The following is a 13,549-nucleotide window of genomic DNA, read 5'->3' on the forward strand; positions in this document are numbered from 1 at the left end:
TTTCCTTTTTTGGGCCTTCTTTTTTTTATTTGGCCTTTCTTCTTTTTTTGGGGACAATGCTCTAAGAATGATGATCATCACACTTCTATTAATTTACAACTCAATGATTACAACCCGATACTAGAACAAAGTATGACTCTATATGAATGCCTCCGGCGGTATACCGAGATAGCAATGAATGAAGAGTGACATGTATGAAAAATTATGAACGGTGGCTTTGCCACAAATACGATGTCAACTACATGATCATGCAAAGCAATATGACAATGATGAATGTGTCATGATAAACAGAACGGTGGAAAGTTGCATGGCAATATATCTTGGAATGGCTATGGAAATGCCATAATAGGTAGGTATGGTGGCTGTTTTGAGGAAGATATAAGGAGGTTTATGTGTGAAAGAGCGTATCATATCACGGGGTTTGGATGCACCAGCGAGGTTTGCACCAACTCTCAATGTGAGAAAGGGCAATGCACGGTACCGAAGAGGCTAGCAATGATGGAAGCGTAAGAGTGCGTATAATGCATGGACTCAACATTAGTCATAAAGAACTCACATAATTATTGCAAAAATCTACAAGTCATAAAAAACCAAGCACTACGCGCATGCCCCTAGGGGGATAGATTGGTAGGAAAATACCATCGCTCGTCCCCGACCGCCACTCATAAGGAAGACAATCAAAGAACACCTCATGTTTCAAATTTGATACATAACGTTTACCATACGTGCATGCCACGGGACTTGCAAACTTCAACACAAGTATTTCTCAATTTCACAACTATTCAACTAGCACAACTTTAATATCACTACCTCCATATCTCAAAACAATCATCAATCATCAAACTTCTCTTAGTATTCAGCACAATCATATGAAAGTTTTTTACTAGTTTTGAATACTAAGCATATTAATATTAATTTCCCAATTTAAGCAAATTACCATGCTGTTTAAGACTCTCAAAATAATATAAGTGAAGCATGAGAGATTAATAGTTTCTATAAAACAAAACCACCGCCGTGCTCTAAAATATATAAGTGAAGCACTAGAGCAAAAACTATATAGCTCAAAAGATATAAGTGAAGCACATAGAGTATTCTAATAAATTCCGAATCATGTGTGTTTCTCTCAAAAGGTGTGTACAGAAAAGATGATTGTGGTAAACTAAAAAGCAAAGACTCAAATCATACAAGACGCTCCAAGCAAAACACTTATCATGTGGGGAATAAAAATATAGCTCCAAGTAAAGTTACCGATGGAAGTAGACGAAAGAGGGGATGCCTTCCGGGGCATCCCCAAGCTTTGGCTTTTTGGTGTCCTTAGATTATCTTGGGGTGCCATGGGCATCCCCAATCTTAGGCTCTTGCCACTCCTGGTTCCATAATCCATCAAATCTTTTACGCAAAACTTGAAAACTTCACAACACAAAACTTAACAGAAAATCTCGTGAGCTCCGTTAGCGAAAGAAAACAAAACACCACTGCAAGGTACTGTAATGAACTCATTCTTTATTTATATTGGTGTTAAACCTACTATATTCCAACTTCTCTATGGTTTATAAACTATTTTACTAGCCATAGATTCATCAAAATAAGCAAACAACACACGAAAAACAGAATCTGTCAAAAGCAGAACAGTATGTAGTAATCTGTAACTAACGCAAACTTCTGGAACTCAAAAAATTCAGCCAAAATAGTATTACCTAGAAAATTTGTTTATTGATCAGCATCAATTGGAATCAATATTTTATCACATTGTGGAATCCTCTTCATCAAAATTATTAAGACTCTCATTGACAACTCCGGCAGGTTTTTCCATAGCTTTATTTATGAGTTTAGATAGAATAGAAGGATCGTCCAAGTTCGGGAGAGAACCCCCAAATCTTTTTGGTTCCGACATGGCGAAGGAAAGGCGAGCGAAAAGAGGCAAACAGAAAAGAGAGGGCGAATAAAATGGCAAGGGTGAAGTGGGAGAGAGGAAAACGAGAGGCAAATGGCAAATAATGTAATGCGGGAGATAAGAGTTTGTGATGGGTACTTGGTATGTTGACTTTTGCGTAGACTCCCCGGCAACGGCGCCAGAAATCCTTCTTGCTACCTCTTGAGCACTGCGTTGGTTTTCCCTTGAAGAGGAAAGGGTGATGCAGTAAAGTAGCGTAAGTATTTCCCTCAGTTTTTGAGAACCAAGGTATCAATCCAGTAGGAGGCCACGCTCAAGTCCCTCGCACCTACACAAACAAATAAAAACCTCGCAACCAACGCAATAAAGGGGTTGTCAATCCATTCACGGTCACTTCCGAAGGTGAGATCTGATAGATATGATAAGATAATATGTTTGGTATTTTTATGATAAAGATTAAAAGTAAAGATTGCAAAATAAACGGCGCCAGAAATAGTTTGTTGACGGGAGATTGATATGATGGAAAATAGACCCGGGGGCCATAGGTTTCACTAGTGGCTTCTCTCAAGAGCATAAGTATTACGGTGGGTGAACAAATTACTGTTGAGCAATTGATAGAATTGAGCATAGTTATGAGAATATCTAGGTATGATCATGTATATAGGCATCACGTCCGCGACAAGTAGACCGACTCCTGCCTACATCTACTACTATTACTCCACACATCGACCGCTATCCAGCATGCATCTAGAGTATTAAGTTCAAAAGAACAGAGTAACGCTTTAAGTAAGATGACATGATGTAGAGGGATAAACTCATGCAATATGATATAAACCCCATCTTGATATCCTCGATGGCAACAATACAATACGTGCCTTGCTGCCCCTACCGTCACTGGGAAAGGACACCGCAAGATTGAACCCAAAGCTAAGTACTTCTCCCATTTCAAGAAAGATCAATCTAGTAGGCCAAACCAAACTGATAATTCGAAGAGACTTGCAAAGATAACCAATCATACATAAAAGAATTCAAAGGAGATTCAAATATTGTTCATAGATAAACTTGATCATAAACCCACAATTCATCGGTCTCAACAAACACACCGCAAAAGAAGATTACATCGAATAGATCTCCACGAGAATCGTGGAGAACTTTGTATTGAGATCCAAAAAGAGAGAAGAAGCCATCTAGCTAATAACTATGGACCCGAAGGTCTGAGGTAAACTACTCACACATCATCGGAGAGGCTATGGTGTTGATGTAGAAGCCCTCCGTGATCAATGCCCCCTCCGGCAGGATGCCGAAAAAGGCCCCAAGATGGGATCTCACGGGTACAGAAGGTTGCAGCGGTGGAATTAGGTTTTCGTGGATGCTTCTGTTGGTTTGGGGGTACATAGGTATATATAGGAGGAAGAAGTACGTCGGTGGAGCAACGTGGGCCCCACGAGGGTGGAGGGCGCGCCCCCCTACCTCGTGCCCTCCTGGTTGATGTCTTGACATGGACTCCAAGTCCTCTGGATCACGTTTGTTCCGAAAATCACCTTCCCGAAGGTTTCATTCCGTTTGGACTCCGTTTGATATTCTTTTTCTGCGAAACTCTTAAATAGGCAAAAAAACAGCAATTTGGGCTGGGCCTCCGGTTGATAGGTTAGTCCCCAAAATAATATAAAAGTGTATAACAAAGCCCATTAATCATCCAAAACAGAATATAATATAGCATGAAGCAATAAAAAATTATAGATACGTTGGAGACGTATCAAGTTTCATAATGAAAACGGCAATGACAAATGCCTTGCGCGCGTGCTCCTGGTGCCACGCCTGGTGGTTATGATCTTCCTCCTATGAGGGCGAGCCTCATCTTCCTCCACTTCCTCCTCCGCCTCATCATCCAAGCTCGCCATACGCGAGCTACCTGCGACCATCTTTGGGTTGCCTCTGTTGTCAAAGTCGGTGGGCGTGTACCGTTTTATGGGCTGCCTAGGCTTCAACATGTATGCGAGCCGGACTTGAGCGTCCGCCAAATTCATGTCATCATCAATCTATCACACAATCAAAGAATATGGTGAAGACCGGCGTCGTAATCAAGTGAGAATTAAATCTAAAAGATTAGTCATAGCTCTTGGGTGACCACACCCTCATCATCCAGATAAGCAAATGAGGAACTCACATTGTCCCCCAGATGGTGAGATAAAGGGTCTGGTGGTGTACCAGACCTAGAGGCAGATGGTTCATCATATTCCGGGTCACGGCAACCGAGAAGGTTCGATAACCGCCATAACTTCTTGGCCTGGCGCTGTAACATGAACAAGTGTATAAGATACCAACCTCCGCAAGATATGTAACATGGACACATTAGTGCGTTATGTACCTTGAGAAATTTTCGTAGTGGACCATCATCATTGCCTTCTCCAACCGGTGTCTGCTCCAGAATAGACTGGGTTTCATCAGCTGATTTCTTGATCTCGTTGCGCTGCGCATGAGAATGAAGTAACACGTTAGCCATTCAAACATGTGTAATACGGCCAATGGGAAAGTAAAGAAGGGAACACTTTACCACATAGTTAATCACCGGAACAGCAGGGACTCCTTGCCTTTCCTTGACATCTTTGTTGTACTTCCCCTTTGATAGATCCTCAAAGTTTATGGGTTCTTCAAGAATATCCTCATTGTATGCCGGCGGGCATATCTCAACTCGAGTATTAACAAGAAGCCATCGTATGTAGTTATCAAAAGCAAGTGAGTCATTCTCACAAAGCTGGGCACGTGCACTGTTACGAGCTTGCTCCACACAAAGATGGAAGCGGGTAACATACGAAGCATGATGCTTGTCCCAGTCCTTTATCTTCCGCTGCTTTCGCCTGTCCAACCTGCATGGTAGAAAACCAAACATTAGCACAATCAAGAAGGAGTGGCGATGCTTAGTCAATACGGTTCATGCTCTCTTACCTATGAAGTGCTTTGTCTGTGTCCACCCAAACCGGCGGGTGAGGCTGGAACAGACCAAACTGACGATACATGCGATGTGGCAAGTGAAGCTCAACCGCCCAGTTGCATATCAGTGGGCACTGCATGAGCCAAAGATCCCTATCCCGCAAGCACATCGGGTTGATGGCAAACTCTGGAGTGTACCCTACTGTGTCATTGGCGCCATATGGCTGCCATTCCACCTATGAAATAGGACAACAACGCAACATTGATGACAATTATTCAGGCAAACATGAGAAATAACTGAAATAATGTCCTCGTTACCTGCTCAGGCGTAATCATGTCCAACTCGGCAATGTACTTTTGGTACATGAGATTGACATCGTTCGTCATCTCGGAAACCACATCCCACTTGTAAGCCCAAGTGGGGCGCCGTAATTCGTCATCTTCATCCTCATCCCAAGGATTAAACCTGACGCTCTTCGGGCGTCCAACAGGAAGACGCTCCCAGCTCCATACAGAAAGTAGAAGCAGATTACCACCAATGCCTGCCCTATCTGTGATCCTGCAACACGCATCGTCCAGCTACATATGAAAGGAAACAATGTTAACTTGACAGCAAGGTTGCATTGCTAATGAAAAAATGAGTTGATAACAAAACAAACCAACTACCTGTCGGTACAAGTAGGCAAGAGTCGCTGAACCCAGCTCCATTTGCTATCGAAGACTGTCAACGCCTTCAGCCACATCCATGGAGCGTTCTTGCCCGTGGAGTCAGGAAACAAAGTCCTCGAGACAATGTACCATATATAGACATGAGCATGTGTCTGGACCACATCATCAGTGGCATCCGCAGGGCAATGGGCAAAGTTTCTTTGAATCCACGTGAAAGCAGCTCCGGCTGCTTTCCTTTCCTTCTTCTTCTTCTCTTCTCCCTCCTCTACATCAGCCTCATCCTCGGTAGGAGCCATACCGATAAGAGCAGTCATCTGCTCGCGCCACCCATCAGAATCGGTGCTCATACAGAGAGGCCTCCTGTCGATAGCAAGACCGGTGATCAACGAGACATCCTCGAGCGTCACGGTCATCTCCCCAGTCCGAAGATGGAAACTGTGCGTCTCCGGCCTCCACCGATTAGAAAGAGCGGACACCAGTGGAGAGTTGAGATTTGGCGTGGACCGGCTGACCAACTGAATCCACTGGAGTAGTCCTGCCTGCTGGATGTACGGTGTGTACCGCTCATTGTACGGCATGGCAGGACTAGAGACCCCGTGATACCGAATCTTCAAAGGTTCAAGCTTCTGCAAAAAACAAGTAATGACAAATCTTAGGGCATGTCAATTTCAACTAAAGGCAAATTTGCTAAATATTTAGATTACTTATTATTACCAGCCCCTTCTCGCACATCATGTAGGCCCGGTGTTGTGTGTCAATGGCATCGTCGAGAAGCCAAACCATCCTTACAAAGTTCAAACAATAAACATATATGAGTTCATCTCAAATATCGGTATACACTAAACATTTCATATGTGTTCATCTAAACATCTCATATGTATTCATCTACAAGAATCTCAACATCTTCTTGTCACACAATGAATAGATGATTGTAAATTCTCATATATATCTCGTATGACATATGTGTTCAGGTAAATCAACATCTCATATTTCAAATAAACTCAACATCTAATATATATCTAAAAAAACTCAACATCTCATATATAGCTACAAAACTCAACATCTCATAATTATCTACAAAACTAGGCATCTCATATATATCTAAAAAAAATAAACAATCTAGGTTTCACTAACAAGAATCATATAGTACCACTATGACTACACATCCTCCATCACAACACCCAATCTTGGACAAATAAAGATCCAAACCAAGCAAATCAAGGGTTCCACCTAATCTTGGACAAATCCCTAAAATTGAAACGAATTTACGGAGGAAAAGAAAGGGAACAGAGGAGTTTACCTAGTAGGAGGGACTGGAGATCGAATCCAGGGCTAAAATCTTCAGATCTGAGAGAGATGGGGGGGATCCAAAGGGGCACAGCCGCTGCTCTCTGTACAGAGAGCAACTTCCTGGAGAGGGGGAAGAACTGCCTGGGAGGGGCTGGCCCGATGAGGCTTAAGTCAAAGTGCAGCGCCCAAGCGATAGGCGCTGCACTTTACACTGTGTGGTGCCTAAGCCTTAGGCACTGCACTGTTGTCTGTGGGGCCGCGCTTGGACCCGGGCTGCCACGCTGGCCGGATGTGCGACGCCTAAGGGAAGGGCGCTGCACCGTTGGGTGCGGCGCCTTGCTGTCGGTTGCCACACGAAAGGGTCAACAGCGTGAATTTTTTTCAAAAGCAGTTCATATTTTGAATTGTTTTCGTCCACAGGTCAAATATGTGTTTTTTGCCGTGGGGTGAGGCAGGGCGGCGGCGGAGAGCACATGGGAGAGAGGAGAGGTCAGAAGGTTGCGTGTGGGCTTGAGGAGGAGGAAAAGGAATTTAAATGCGGAGCGCCCTTCTCCTTGCCAGTTAAGCTTCTGCTGCCTCTTTCGTTTTTTTCCTTCTTATTATTCTCCCCAGTAAACGCTCAACACGTGGCTCACTCAAAACAAGCAGGCTGCGGTTCTGCCCAACCCACGCACCCGCTTCAATCCGATGTGGCGCCCCTGAGAGGTCGCCCATGCCGCGTACGTTAATGTGTTGGATGGGGAGGGGAGGTACATTTGTAGGCGGGGAGACGGCAGGATAGGTGGCCGACCGCGCTGTCGGACGACAACATGGCGGAGTTCGATGTCAATACTCAACGGCACAAGGCGTACACACGTCGTGCACGACTTACACGCCGCCCATCATGGTGCCGTCAACTGGGACGAGCACGGCCACGTGGCGCAGGTGTTCGCCATCCGCTTCACGTCAACACTCGGCTTTCGCGTGAATACGCTGAGTATTTTCTATACGTTGAGCGTTTTTATGCTGTGTCACGACGTACGTGGAGGTACGTCGAGGCATAGGTCGTCGCCGTGTGCCACGCTATCCACACACGGCGTACATGTGCGTAAGCCAAGCGGCCGATAATATACACTAGGCGATCCGCAAAGTTGTTGATCCCGTACGTGTAAGTTGATGTGTGGGTTTATCGGCTTCAGCCAGTTTGGCTTTGAACATGAGCCACCCATGCCTATCCGGCAATCGGGTGACCGACACAGCTAGGCAGATGTGTGCACAGGCATCTGCATGCGCCCGTGAGTTTCCGTTTGTTTCATTGCCTCATTTTGTGGCATGCCATAGTTTTTTAGCATCCCATCTCATATGTTATATTTTTTGAGACACATGCGATCATATATAGGCGCGTCCACTCACCTATATGAACACGCACGAATACCCTACCCCTACGAGCATCCCCGAGAAACTGAGTCGGCATATCATTTTAAGATTGACGAAGTCATCACAGACGCCTCGTAGTCGATGGTAACGTCTCCTTTCACTGAACACACTCGCCGGAAATCCTAAAATAAATTCAGCATAACGCAAGCACGAGAACTGGAACCCTGTTTGGCTGGGGATAACACTATCCTCCTAACCATCCAATCACATGTCACAGGTTGGTTCGCTCCCACCCCACATGCCATATGCAAGGTTTCTTACCATATAGCAACAATTTACTCGCAACAAGAGTTGTGGCTTGCCACGTATTCGGCCAAGAAAAAGTGTCGCATCGGTAGACCCCGACCAAACATGCCCTAGTGTTCAGAAGGAAACGCAGAGAACAAGGCGAAGCGCAACGTAGCTTTACTCTTCTTTATTCCTTCCCATTTCTTTGGTATAAAAAGGTTACATTGTAGCTGGATTAGTCTTTGGACGAATTAAAAGGTAGCTGCAGTAGAAAATTTCCCTACGGTTCTTGTTTTTCTCTTTTTTTAGTAACGTTTTTCTTCTTTTCTTAGTCCACGGACTGGACGCACTCCACGCAGGAAGTGGGAAACCGGGAAACATTCTGCCCACACGGCCTAATAGGTAATATCACTTTTTTTTAAGCCCAAGTAAAGTAGGTATAACTCAACTCCGTCTATTTTTAGCCACTTCTTCCATTTTCGCCTTAGCCTCCCGTACCATTCTCGCCGTAGCCTCCTGTACCATCTTCGGTGCCACACGCGCCAAAGCGACAACCTCAGCCAAGACACCGCGGTCTTTTTCCCATTTGATGCTACGTGATAGGAATAGGATAGAAGAAAGTTACAGAAGGCTCAAGAAAAGGAAGCTGCAGAGCATATTGTCGAGAAAAATAGAGAAGCCAGAGCATGAGCATACCGTGGTATCCTGACGCCATCCCTCCCTACCCTATCGTAGCAACTTGATAGGATAGATGGATCATCCAATTAGAGAAAACTAATACTACCAAGTAAAGGAAGAGGCAGATCGGTCCTCAAATGAAGGAGGGAAGAGGATCGCATCACAGAGAGTTGTGGGATCATGAACAGACCTGTCGGGTAGATGAACCGCTTCCCCGCCGGGCGTTTCCATGCCCACTGCACGTTTCAAGCGTCGTCCCCAATTCGAGGCGGCCCACCCCTCACCTTCCTTCTTTCCCCGGAGCAATCCGTCCTCAAACCCTCCCATCGTACCGTGCGTAGCTAAGGCCGAGAGCTAACTAAAACCGTGGGTGCGATGATGCTGTTTGCGCAAGGTGAATGTGTGTGATAACATTCGGCGGCTACCCGTGGATGGATTTATAGGCTCTCGCCCGTCGCCCAGCCGCTTGACCGAGCGGAGCCGCTCGGTCCGTTCGTCATATTCTATGCTTCGGGTGGTTGGCTATGAGCTAGCTAGTCGACGAGATCATGCATGACCTGGATCACGGTGTTACATGGATGATTGCTTGCCTGCCTTCCCACCTGCTCCATTGATCGATTAGAATACTTCCCACAAGCCGAAACTAACCAACGAGAGCACTCTGGCGGTTTGGCCCGAGGCCAGATCAGCCCAGAACGCGCTGTGTGAATTACTTGCGGCGACTTGACCCGACGGAGCGCCATTGTCAATGCTGCCTCGCCGCGCGCCCACGACGCGCCTCACAGCTCGGCGAGTCAACCGCCTCCTGCGTAGTCCATTAGTCTACTCGTTGGCCGGTTGAGACCAGGCCATCGGGGCAGCTTCCTTCCTTCCCCGGCTGTGCTATGGTGTACTTGCGACTTGCGAGTATATTTTAGGGGGGGAGGACGCAAGCCCCGCTGATTGCACCTGCTTCTTTTCCGCAGGTTTGGTCTGCGCAGCGCTAGGGCACTGCATGCATGCAGCTGATACACTCCCTCTGTAAACTAATATAAGAGCATTTAGATCACTGATAGATCACTATCAGTGATCTAAACGCTTTTATATTAGTTTACAGAGAGAGTACAAACTCAATGCTGGCAGCAAGACTAGCAACATACATTGGTGCCCCGGTCGCACACACGGCTGTATGCCAACACTCCATCTTTTCTTTTTCGAAAATATCAGATCTATTAGAGATAATTACACGAATAGTACCACATTTGTGGCGGTGGTGGCGAACTGGTACCACTTTTGATAATTTTTACGTGTCAGTACCACGTTTGGGTCGAACCGTTGCAAATCGGGCTAAACTTCGCATTTCTATGTATTGATGCTGGAACTGACCGCCCGGGCCCGCGCGTCAGCTGCCACGCTGGCGAATCGGCACCCGCCCGCTTGCTCGATAGGTGCGGTCCGGCTCAAACCGGACCGGCCCGTGCTCTGTCTCTCCCTCTCCTTTCCTCTCTTCCTCTGTTCGTCGACGAACCCTAGCTCCCTCGCGCGTCTCTACAGCGATGGCGGCGGCGACCCCGGGCGGTGGTGGCGGCGACGACGATGGCGGAGGCGCAAACATTCCCCTCTTCGGCAGCGGCGCGGCAGGAGGAATCGAGGGGAGATATCCAATCGAGGGCGGCGACGACTACTCGAGCTCTGAGTATTCCAGCGACGACGGCGAGTTCATGGAGCCCGCACTGTCCGTGGAGTAGCGGGTACGGCTGGCATAGCAATGGGTGGCGAACCCTAGCAATAGCCACGAGCTGACCCACGGGCTCGGTGGCGTCCTGTAAGTTTTTGTCTTTTTTTCTTCTCATTTATTTTCTAATTAGGGTTATAGTGTACTGATTAGGCAAATTGCATGTGAATTGTAGTTTATATGAAGACATATGGAATCTTAGGATCCATTTTGATAATAATGATCTGTTAGAGAGGAAGTTAAGCTGTTAAGATGTGACATATCTGAATATGGTTGCATTGATGGAAACACAACGCTTTAGTATTGATGATTCACTGATGTTTTACGTGGAGACCCCATGAGAGCAGGGTTTGGAATTGGTTGATAGTAATGTTAAACTACAGTTGATCAAGAGGCAGAATGAGGAGAGTTTGGTGCTTAATTTGCTATTTAGGGCTTGTCCACCAGCTGTCAGTGTAGCACAGAAGGGTTTTGTAGAGAAGCAAAATTTAGATCCAATTGTTTATTCTGAACCTGTGGTTTATGATCTGGCTGATCCTCCTGTTTATGTTGTTGATCAGCAAGGTGTTGCTTATGAAGGTCAGAGTAGCTGCTCTATTGCAGCTGTAGGCCCTGCTGTTTTAACACAAGAGAGCAGGAGTGTTCTAAATCCAAAGTTAAAAGAAGTTGTGGAAGAAGAACAAGATGGCTATGATGGCAGTTATGCATCTTCATCTGAAGGGCAATATGACAGTGACACTAACCCTTATTATATGGGGGATTTAAGGCCTAACTATAATGAGGAAATGAATGATGCTGAAGACATGGAGATGGAAGAGGGAAACAGACAGAGAGAGGAAGAAGTACATGAACAACATGACGAAGAAATAGAGGATGCAGAATCAGAAGAAGAAACAGAGGAGGAAGAACAAGTGCATTATGAGGGTGACACAGAGGTAGAGGAATTATTTGATTTGGAGGATGATGACCCTATTGTTCCAGAAGACGAAGAAAAAATATCTGTGCCAGCAAAGAAGAAGCAGAAGCTACAAGTAAGGAGGGGACTAACAACAAGGTCACATTCCAGTGTTTTAGAAGATGTGCAACCTGATTGGAAACCATCATCAGTTGAAGAAGATAATAGTTTATTGAAGGACAGTGAAGATGATGGGTTTCAGCCACTAGCATTTGTGCTACCTCAAAGAAGGAAGAGCAGGGCAAAGAAGAGGCCACCTAGAGTATGGTACAATGAGGATTTGGAGCAACCACACCAACAACTACAACTGCATTTGTGTTTCATAGATCAACATCCATTCAGAGAAGCTTTGTTGAGCTTGCACATCACTCAGTGCAGAGACTTCAAGTATCACTGGACCTCAGATCAGAGGATCATTGTGCATTGCAAGAATTCATAATGCAAGTTCTGCATTGTGGCAGCTGTTGTAAAAGGGGAAAACACTTTTGCAATAAAGAAGATGAGATTACAACACACTTGCCCTAGTTCTACTGAAACAACCAGGGTAAGTGCCAAGTGACTTGCAAAGTAATATGAGCCACTATTCAGATCTGATGTCACTACTAGCATACATACACTTATTGATGCCTGCATGGAAAAGTATGGTCTGGATGTGCCCAAGGCTATGGCATATAGGGCAAAAAACCTAGCTGTTGAGGCTTTGTTGGGAGATCATAAGAAGCAATACCCAAGGCTGAGAGACTATGCTCAGACTGTCATGGATACAAACCCTGGGAGTAGAGTTGTAGTCACCACTGTAACTCCAAGAGCCACTGAAAAAATCCCACATCCAGGACCCAGATTCCATGCCATGTTTTACTGCATCAATGGAGCAAGGGAGGGATTTCTACAGGGGTGTGGACCATTCATTGGTTAGTTTATTTTAGCTTGTACACTACTTTGATGTTGTTAGTTTCAATAGCTTGCATTTAACATGTTATGTTTACTTCCTGTTTTAGGTCTTGATGGATGTTTTATCAAGCTGACCACTGGTGCACAAATCCTTGTTGCCACTGGTAGAGATTGCAATAACAACATATACCCACTGGCATTTGGCATTGTTGGACAACAGGACAAAGCAAACTGGTGCTGGTTTCTACACCAGATGAAGATTTGTCTTGGAGGAGAAGTTGGATAGTATGGTCCATATACTATAATGTATGATAGACAGAAGGTATGTCTATCCACCTTGCATTGCCTGCTAAATATGTGTTTACATGTGTATTAGACAGTAGCTTAGCTGTTTAAATTCTGTGCACCAGGGGCTACTGTATGCAGTGAATAGAGTTTTTCCTAACAGTCATCAAAGATTCTGCTTAAGACACATATATGCAAACTTCTAAAATGCTGGCTTTAGGGGGGAAGACCTTAAGAAGTGCATGGATAATGCCAGTTATGCATATAATGAACACAAATTTAATAAAGCAATGGATGATCTCAAAGCTGAGAGTGAGGAAGCTTGGCAGTAGCTTAGTGCAATACCCAAGAAAACCTGGGCTAGGCATGCATTTGACACAAATTGCAAGACTGACTTGGTTGTCAACAATTTGTCTGAGGTGTTTAACAAGTACATCCTAGATCATAGGAAAAAACCAATAAGAACTATGTATGATGGCATAAAGGATAAGCAGATGGTTAGGTGGCACAGGAACAGACAGAGTGGAAAGGAAGCTAGATTGGAGATCACACCACATTACAGTGAGAAGTTGGAGATTGAAAAGGAAAGGGCCAAGTA

At 45.2% G+C, this 13,549-nt stretch overlaps 1 long non-coding RNA gene and 1 pseudogene across 1 annotated transcript; both read right to left on the bottom strand.

Moving 5' to 3' along the window:
• Positions 1 to 3,657: 3,657 nt before the first annotated feature.
• Positions 3,658 to 6,277, bottom strand: LOC141026866 (uncharacterized; annotated as a pseudogene).
• A 2,308-nt stretch (positions 6,278 to 8,585) lies between these two features.
• Positions 8,586 to 9,537, bottom strand: LOC109759061 (uncharacterized). The gene is made up of 3 exons (XR_005763493.3): positions 9,297 to 9,537; positions 9,125 to 9,166; positions 8,586 to 9,020 (listed from the first exon to the last, which is right to left on the bottom strand). It is a non-coding gene; the product is annotated as an uncharacterized lncRNA (long non-coding RNA).
• Positions 9,538 to 13,549: the final 4,012 nt, after the last annotated feature.

Source organism: Aegilops tauschii, chromosome 7, assembly GCF_002575655.3.
Source record: "Aegilops tauschii subsp. strangulata cultivar AL8/78 chromosome 7, Aet v6.0, whole genome shotgun sequence".
In the NCBI taxonomy this organism is placed as follows: Eukaryota; Viridiplantae; Streptophyta; class Magnoliopsida; order Poales; family Poaceae; genus Aegilops; species Aegilops tauschii.